Here is a 10,464-nt window from a genome sequence, read left to right as displayed (position 1 = left end):
AAAAGCATATTGAACTCAATAATAACCCAAATACAGAAGATTCAGGTAGGATCACAGTTGAGATTTTGTTTTTTTGTTGGAAGTTCTTAAAAACACACCACCAAGGAGTTGCGTTGTATATTTCCTTTAGCTTAGAGGCAGCAAAATCTAATCCAAAAGTTGCAATATCACCTAAAACAAATGGAGGAATAAAGAACGCTAGAAATCTAATGTCCAATCGTAAATCAAGCCATATGGTTGTCTCATTTCACTTTTTTAGTGATTCTTTCTACATTTAGGTTGAAAATTAGATCAATTTATTCTACATACGAACAAAATGATGAAAACTCAGAGGCTATAATGTCACATATTGTAAAATAGCACTTATCTTTTCTTGTTTAAACTTTCTTTTCATTTTATTTTCCTTAATAGGGATGGGCTTTATTTAGAAAAACCAAGTGATAAAATCTATTCATCTCAAATATGAATGTGCATCCCAATTTTGGTTCTTATAAGCTCATATATGCATATATCTAATGACAGTAGAGTATACAAATTATAGAAATAGAAAATTCTTATGTTTCTTGTGTGCGATATTGTTTTTCAGTTTGTGTGTTCAATGCTTTCTCCATGTCTCAACTATGAGCACTTGAAAATCATATATATCAATGTCTTCTCCTAAGAGTGAAATGACATACTTAATCCAAATATAACTTAGTATTAGGGTTATATCATTGCAAAACTCTACATAAAACCAAGGTCAAAGATTGCCAAGTTGCTTCGAGTTGAAAGTTTTCTTGGAAACTTTTCCTCTAGGTAAATTCTATTCATAAAAAAATTGTTTGAAGTTGAAGTCTACTAGAGCCCAAAGTTTCAATTATTGTTGAGGTCTCTCATTGTATTTTTATGGTTGGCATAATTTTGGGTCAGAAAATCCTTGTAGAAATCATTGTATGCATGTATAGAAATTTTTCAGAGGAAACCAAAGCATTTCTGACTCTTAACTTATAATATTTAATAGCAACATTGAGAGTTCTTAGTATCTCTTACTCTCTCAAACATTATAAAATTTAAATTTTGCACTTGCTATGTTTTCAATGTACAACATTTGTCTATGAAATGGTTTCTTCAACTAAAGCAATAAATGAAAATGAAAGCACACATTTCTATCCCAATATTTTGAATTTCCATGCTTATGATACATTGCAATTTTGATTCTATCCAACTAATCATACACATCAAAGCTAGAAATTTCTATTAAGAATGTCTCATGCTCCAATTTTGTAGTTGTATTGTTTCCTCTAGTTATCTTTACGAAGTTGTGACACTTCAAAAATAAACTTGGTCAGTAAAAATCTAATAGGTGGACAAAAGTATTTCCAACACAAGATTACAACAAGAAACTAAAAAGAATAAGACAGGACTTCAGAAACTACGATATTAACCAAGAATATAGCTTCATAGTAATCATCAATTGTCAGCATACTATTCCAAGGGAAAGGGCATCCAGTTCCTGGAAGCCAACAAAATTTGTATGCCATTTGTTTTCCCTGTAGTTAACTGAGCAAGATTAGTACATGCAATTTTCATTTAGAATCTCTTAAATGATTCTATAAATATTCAAAGAAAACTTAATGTTACTCATTCATTTCTCTCTGATGCAGACAAAATTGAATATGTTGACCTATTTTTTCGCTAGAGAGTTCTATAATTCGTCATGTCCAAAATCATTTCTTATTATCATGAGTTTTTTCTTTTAACGATCGGGAAATAGGCCTATATTTGATCACAAAACATATTTTTCATAATGTATTCCATTTTTCTAATTCAAAGCTCAACTTCCTTCTAGTTGATAACGTTCAAACAAACCAGAATCATTTTCCTTTAACAAATCGTTGTTGTAATATACCACTAAAAATACAATTATGTAATGAAATTATTAGTGGTGGAATACTAATAAATCAACAAATATAGACAAGAAATGACATCATTATGTGTCCTAGGCATGCCAATTATTTATCCTCTTGGTTGGAAATATTACTTCATGAAAACAACATATTTGACAAAGAGAACTTTTTTAAAAGTAACCAATTCTAGTGTATCCAACAACATTTACGTTTCTATTAGCATGCCCTCAAAATGTGTGGAAGTATCAAACAAGTGTAGTGCACTTCCATATATACACTCTTTCTTCATGTGTCTTTGTAGGAAGCCCTCAAGTTCAATGCTCATGTAGGTATTTCTATAGAGTTTTAGCTCTAAAGGCACTCAAATTTCAAATAGGTGAATGTATTGTATCTTGGTTCCAAATGATAGACAAAGTGATGGAAGCATCAGCTGATCCTAAGCTCTATTATATGTATCTATGTAATATCATTAATAAAATTGTTTCTATAATGCATTAAGTCCAACTCAACATGGAAAAAGAAAGAAGGTTTAACTTTAAATTAGACAAAGACTTGAGACTTAATTCAGGAAAGTTGAGAAAAAAAAAATAACTTGAACAAAACTTTTATTTTTTAGTTGTCAAGTTGTACCCAATTCTTGCCCAAACCTAAGCCAAATCTTGAGATAACTCTCAAGTTTCACTTGAGCCAGAGTTAGACCCTGAGTTCTGACCAATCAAAGCTTCAACTTTGTCTCATCTACTAAGATTTAGATCCATGTTGAGTCATACTATCCATGTTAACTTAGCTGAGTATGGTAACTATGGATACAAGTATATTTACCAGTTAAGGTAGAAATGGCCCAAACGTGATATAAAAAATAAATACAATGTGATGAATCATCATATTTTATTTCAGTTACAAACACAGTAATAATGAATTCCATGCATGGAGCCATAAGTTGTAAGTGAGAATATGGATGTCTAGTTAGGTTTATACAACATGTCTAACTGGTAAGATGTATTTTAAACACTAAACACCCGTGTCTCTTTAATATGTACTACATAATCCATAATCTTATTTTTCTTGATTTAAATGGAGAAGGATCACTTCAAGAGATACACTAAATTTCAATCTCACATTGATTTTAAACAACAAACATGATTGATTATTAATGATTAATATCTTAAAAGTCAAAGTACCATGTCAAGTACTTTAGGGTATTTGTAGTCAAAAGTACCTACTTCGAAAATTACTAAATTGAACAATTCCAAAATGCATGTCAAAACAACATGGCCTTTAATAGAATAGATCCTTGAAAAAATTGTATATTAATGTGTAAAAAGAGTTCTCAAAATTGACTTGAATTTAGTTCATGGGTACAATGGTTCTGCTCATTAGCTTATTCACTACTTCAGAAAAATCATCAACCTTGATGTAGAAGAGGGATTTTCTTGAGAGTAACTACAAACATGAATAGTTATGGAAGAAACTCCCCTTTAATGTTAAGGACCCCTGATGAAAATTCCATCTACCAGATGAAGGAAACATCACAATAAACAATGACCTATCAAGGCCACACTTGTAACTCATATCCTTTCATTATTTATTAGCTTATATATTAGAATTCCAGTAATAAACCAATTTTAAAGTTTTCTTTGTAACCCATTACCCACTATGTTCTTAGTCATAACAAGCTAATTAGTCTGATTACCAACTTTGGTTCTATGTCGACATATTAAATTTCCTTCTTGTTATCTTATGGATTCATGTCCATTTAAATATCATTTCCTTAGTGTGAACAAAAATAACTTTTTCACAAATACCAATGGCTGTCATAAAAATAGTGCAATGTGGTGCACATTTGTTTCATTTTGTCAACATGAATAACTTATGGGTGCCATGGTACCTTAAGCTTTGGTTGTCTCCACATTTTTTAGAAGAATATTCATATTAATTTATATAAGAGTTGTGATATAATATAAAACACTCATGTCTAGCTAATTAACTCTAAATAAAATTTACGATATATAGATGGCCATGTTTTATGATTGATATTAATTTGTGCATACTTGAAATCACACATGTTCCGATTGCCCCAAAATTTCTTAAGAAATATTCTAAAAAATTGAAATGTCATCCATTTTAGCATCTACCAGACATGTTAGTAACGGTCCTAATCTAAAAATAAATTAGGATCACTAATGTTATATCCTAATATTTATGAACAAAACAATGTAGCTCATATTAAATTAGTTAGTGTTACTCTATGGAATGGATTAAGCTTGTTGTTATTTTCCCTTCACTTGGGCACACTTTCTATCAAAAATTTTGAGATCCATCAAAACTAACACATTACCAAAGATTTTATTGCTCTAAAATACCATGCATTTCCAGCCTAATTGTGCAGCAAGAACATCTCAAACTATGCAACAACCAATACAATAAGTGCTACAACATCTAGTCAATACTATGAAATAATAAGATATATCTACTTAAACGGGAACATCAATATATAATTCCATAAAACCTCAGATTGCCCTTGACACCTTTCGTCACTATTAGTGTGAAAAATCCACTGAAAACAAATACATTGCTTAAGAGAGATATTTGTAAGAATACCTTTTCCTCAGCTTCTTTTGCATCCTTCTGTTTTGACTTCAAAGTGTTCTGCTAATCTAAACTTAGCTGATTTACAAAATTCATTTCCAAAAATAGCACTCAAGACTTCTGTTGAACCGACTATTCAGCATTCAGTCCATCACTTTGAGGTGTTTGAAATTACCCTAGCATATTTCCAAGAATAGCACCATGCATACCAGACCAAGAAAGCATGACTACATGCACTTGTAAGCTTATGTTATGTTAAAGTGCCATTCCCAAGTTCACTTTTAACAAATCAAAATGAACCTAAAAACATTAACCCAACAAAAAAATATTCTTCTAGTGAATGGTACAACTAAAAAAAATTTGAAAAATAATTACCAACTTTGAAGAAATCAAAATAATTGCATCTATTCAGAAAAACAACTAATGCACAAACTTGTATTTACAAGACTTGAATACAAAATGAAATGAAAGTGTGAATTTGAACCATAGGTATTTTTCAAAAAATTGTAGTAAAAATGAAAATTAACTAGCTCATGCTGCTAAAGCATTCCAGTGAATGCAACTAAAAGTTGTGTAGTAGTTTGCACTTCAACGCCAGACTTCAATGCTTCATCAATCTAGATACCAGGAGGAAGCACTAGAGGAAGGGGATGGTCTTCTCTATATCGTTCCATCAAATAAAGTGCAATGCAGAACTCCCTTAGAGAAAGCATATTGTCCCCATCCTGGTCATACAAATCCCATACCTGCTTTAAAACCTCTACATGATGCACCCAAAAGAACACCATCAATTAAAGTAAGGATAATCTGATGGCCTTGTAAAACAAACATTTCCTTCAAAGTCTCCATTAAAGGCAGATATTCTTTATAGATATGTCAATGATAACATGGATTTCAATCCTCAATTGATGGAACCAGAATATCTAATGGCTAGCTATTATGATAGCATTATTGATTAAAACCGCATAAAAATTCCTTCAAAGTCTCCATTAAACGCCGATATTCTTTATAGATATGTCAATGATAACATGGATTTCAATCCTCAAATGACGTAACCAGAATATCTAATGGCTAGCTATTATGATAGCATTATTGATTGAAACCACATAAAAAATATAATGAAATGAGCATTAAGAAATTCATAGGCCCACTAATTTATTCCTTCATACAAAATTGAGAACCTTTAGAAATTTTTTGTGAACACTGACATGTCTATATCATCCTTCATAAATATTACATCTAATACCACTTTTAATAAGCCAACAACCATGGAGATATCGAGTAAATTCACATAACGACTTAATTAGTTTAACTCTTTTCTCTTCAATGCCTCTTGGAAGCTTCCACACGAGCTTTTTCACGAGTGAATTTTCCATCCATGTCAGTGTCCACCTCAGAGAAAACCTTGGCATACTTTTGAAAATCAAACTGCATCATCCTTGGCCAGGACAGTTGGTCATTTCCTCCCAGGCTTGAATTCATTGCATCAACTCCAATAGATGCAGGCACAATTGATGTGCTCTGTGATTTATCTAGATGATTCTTAGCCAGAGTTGGTGGAGCAGGTGCAACTGATGTTGGTACAAGAGCCATAGAAGATGAAACATTGTTCACTGAATAGAGAGGTTGGGAAGCTACAATCTATTTAGATTGGGATGGGGTGGCAAAAGAAACATCTCCACCAAAAATTGAATTTGAAAAATAAAAATTTCCATCGGCAGACATGCCTTAACATCACTTAGTCCTGCAGACAAGCTGGATTTTATGTTATCTTGCAGGGGTTTTGATGGTAGTCATGGAATTAACCCTCCTTGAAAAGTTGAACTTGCTTTCCTGAGACCATATTGCTTGAGTGATAGGGGATCATTCTACCTAATTTGAACAACCTACACGGTAGAAAAATTGCTAATAGGTCCAACAGAAGTTGGTACATCAATCCTTGAAGCTGGCCACTCTTCCAAACCCCTAGAAACTTTTGGCCACTAACCTGTTGTACCAACTCTAAGAATTTCCATGGAAGCTCCCTACAAAGGGGTTGGTGTTAGAATAGTGGGTGGAGACAGGCTATAAAAACTGATTATTTCCTACAGGCACATATTGTTGAGAAGGTCCCACACTTGGTTATATTGTGGGACCTCTAATTCCCACTGAGGGAAGTGTGTGAGATGGTGCAGCTACAGTGGGTGGTGAAATTTGAGGTGCAGGAATTTGAGATGCTATTGGTCCAAACAAAGTTGTCCTCACAATATTTTGTGTCAACTGACGACCACTCTATGCTACTGTTACTAGCTTTAAAGCGTTGTAAAATTGTGCCCTTTTAAGGAAGTCTCTGCAATTCTGGTCAGTTTCATACCATGCATAAACTTTTTTAGGTGATGACTATCTGATCATAGTTTTGGATTTCTTTAGAAAAATGGACATAATGATATTGAAACTAACTCCCATGGTATACTCAGGAGTGGGAGTGGAAATATTTGCTCAACTTTTCATGAATTTTACCAACTATACCACATCGACCAATAGAAATACATCTACAAATTCATAGTCATCTTCTCCTCCAAAGTGTTCTAAAATTTTGGAATTATGATCCGGATGCAATAAGTGCAAATCAGTGATCTTTCCAAGAAACACAGGTAGAGGTTAACTTGTACCAAAATTCATCCTTTAGTAGGTAGTCAATGAGCTCTTCATCAAAGAGTTTGTCAGATCTATTCAAGAGTACATAAACACACACAAAGTTTGGACTTTGCATAAATATTGTCAAGACTCAATCCAAATGTTGGTGGTTGCAATAAGAAATATGCCACTATTTGTGCTTCCTTTCCAGTGCTTAATCAGTGTATTCAACTGCTGCAAATAAGTAATAACTAAGCATTTCTTTTGTAGGGCACCATCATCACCATGTTGAAATCCCAATAGTCTTATCCCAAAGATACTTTTTTTCTTTCAATAAAAGAATAACAGAATAAAAGGATGTGATAGAAAACTAGATTGTTTTTGTATTATAAACAACGTAAATTCATACCTGTGACAACTGTTGTTGCATCTTTTTCTTTGTAGCTTTAAAAACCTTTGCATGTGTAGCTATTATATTTTCATGTTTTCTTTCTTGTTCTTTCTTTGTTTCAAAGCACCGACGTGCATTTTCATGGGATGAAAAGTCAACTTCAACCTACAAAATGCTAGGTCAAACCAACATCAATGTTTAAAAAAGGAAGTATAGAATAAATATTACAATTTTAAAATGTAGATGCCATATCCCATTTCTAAACACCATGACTATTTGCATGTTTCACTTATTTGATTACTTTCCATCATAGTGTTCCCATGATGTGGTCATCCCTAGATTTGAAACTTGATAAAACCTCAAATTAATGAAGAAAGAAGAGCAGTAATGACTTCGAGAGTAGCCTATTACATTACACAAGCTGAAATATTATTTACCTAAAATATAAACCCAACAAATGTAATAATTCTCGTGCTTAATTATGTGAACTATATATTTATTATCACCTTATCACATCCTAAGGCCTTCTGACCTCAAATACCTCACTAAGTACAAGAAACCTAAATTAGCAACCATTTGGTGAAAATAACAGCATATACACATCAATTATGACAATATGTCACCTTTCCCAGAGTAAAATTGCTACTATACAATACAAAGTACTGTATAAAGGATTTCATTCAATTTCATATAATATTTCTTGGTTCCATATATAACAACAAAATGCCATCCCAAATTGAAGGAAATCCTTGATTTGTACTTATAGCAACAAAAATGAGAAAAAAAATAGGAAGTCTACAATTTATTTTTTTGGAATTGATAATAAAGATGTCAGATATTTATCTGAGTTGTCTCCTTATCAATAGATTGAGCTTCAAAGGGGATTAAAGTATTTAGGATTTTATCTAAAGTCAAATGATTAAGGTAAGAAGGAATGGGAATGGTTGATTGCACAAGGTAGAAAGGAGGCTCTCTGTTTGACATAATTGTGGTTGTCCAAGGATGTCAAGGTTATATTAGTAAAATCAATGATTGAAGCCATACAAATGTGTTGGATGACCACAACTTTTATAAGAAAAGGTGAATGGAGCACCTGGGGAGAATTATTTATACGTTATTATGGTCTACGCATCAAGATAAAAAAGGCATTCCAATGAATTAAGTAGAAAAAATTAGTAACACCCAAGGATATAGTAGGTTGGTTCCTAAAAAACATTTTACCAAATATCTATCTATTAAAAAATTCTACAAGTTAATATTGGGAAATGTTTTATGTTGTCAAGTGATAATTCAAAATTACATTGAACTAGACTCAATAAAAGATTGCATAAAATCTTCAACAAAGTTCTTTTTAAAATGCCTAAATTATTTGGAAGGCTACTATTGTGGCGTTATCTTATTAGGAAATCATTTAATTAGTACTCTCAAAGGGAAGGGCATATTTTCTCTTTTCTCATCCAGCAGATGTAAACCTTATTGCAATCTAGAGCGAGGAGTGGAAATCAACTGAACAACTTGGTCTCATATACAAATAAGCAAAGATGTGGGAAGGATATATTTCTAAGCTTAAAATTAGTCACACAAGGCTCAAAGGAAGAGGATGAACTACTTTGGTCAAGGAACAAAATTGGGGGTTCATACTCCACAAAATTATGATATAAGACATTATCTGTCGAATATGATATTGGTACTCTAGTGTAGTGGTGGAAGAAAATATGGAAATATAAATGCTCTTTAAATTTCATATTTTCATGTAATTAACTTTAATACAGTGAAGTTCTCACTAGGGAAAATCTGCAAAAATGTATAAGCCTAGTTCTGGAAGATGTTCCTTGTGTATAAAAATGAAGAATCTATTCTACATTTCTTATCTATGTGATCTTATAAAGTACAGGTTTGGAGGGAATTGGCTAACTGATTTGAATGAAATTCCTATTGAGAAAAGTCTCAGGAATGGGGATGGAAATGTGGCTCAATGAACTTCAAGGAATTACTTGTGATGGTTGTCTAAGAATTTGAGTCTCTTTGAATACATATTTGTAATTTATTTAGAGTGAAATAAAAAAACATGAGAACACTCAAAATATTTCCACAACAAAAAATAGAAAAGTCTCCCAGGATGATTGTAGAGGAGAAAATTGATAATCGGGTGCATATTTTTTATAGAGCTTCTCAGGGGGAACCTCAATGTTGTGGGGCATGGGATATAGTTGATGTGTCAGAATCCAACTGGATCAAATTCAAGTCTCAATTGGGAAGAGGTACAAACAATTATGCATATTTTATAGCCTTGAAACCATCTCTTAAGCTGGCTATAGATAACGGGGATCAAAAGGTACAGGCTAGTAATTAACTAATAAACTATTCCTATTTCTCTAAAAAAATCCCTTTAGACCAAATTATTGATGAGATCCTTTACATTATTATCATTTTTTAACTCTATTTTACATCAACACATTTAGAAGGAAAGGAACACTTAGGAAAATGTTCTTTCAAATTCAAGAGAGAATCCATTTCCATTTTAATACTTCATATGATGAAGATTGTTTCTCTGTTTTGAAATCCGTAATATTTTAGGTTGTTGTCAGAATTTGTTTCTTAATTGTGTGTTTAAGGGGTAGACAGAAAAAGTGTTTTTAAAATAAGGGTCAAGTCAGACCAGGACTTGAACTCATCTAACTCAGCTGATTTCAATGTCAAAAAGAATTATATAAAATATTTAAATTGTAATGCCAAATTATATTTTAAATATTTCAAACCATGATTCCAAGGGTACTTGTGCAAGTATTTTCTTGAGTAAATTGGCTCCATGAAAGAAGACCAATGCTTCGGAACCACTCATCCTGCCATAGTGGTCCAAATCGACCCTACGAAAATAGTCATCGAACAAATCAATGTTTTGTGGCCAAGCCATTGAAGAGATCCTCCTAGATTCATTGTTCCCTCAACACATCCAAATTTAACCCTGAAACCCTAATTGTT

The 10,464-nt window shown here is 32.4% G+C and overlaps 1 pseudogene; it reads right to left on the bottom strand.

Moving 5' to 3' along the window:
• Nucleotides 1-5,014: 5,014 nt before the first annotated feature.
• On the bottom strand, nucleotides 5,015-6,262 carry LOC149249890 (uncharacterized; annotated as a pseudogene).
• Nucleotides 6,263-10,464: the final 4,202 nt, after the last annotated feature.

Source organism: Pinus tabuliformis, chromosome 7, assembly GCF_031772625.1.
Source record: "Pinus tabuliformis cultivar Carrire ecotype Pingquan chromosome 7, CPIR1, whole genome shotgun sequence".
NCBI classification, from domain to species: domain Eukaryota; kingdom Viridiplantae; phylum Streptophyta; class Pinopsida; order Pinales; family Pinaceae; genus Pinus; species Pinus tabuliformis.
Note: the sequence above shows the minus strand (reverse complement) of the source record. Positions and strands in the feature narration are given on the sequence as shown.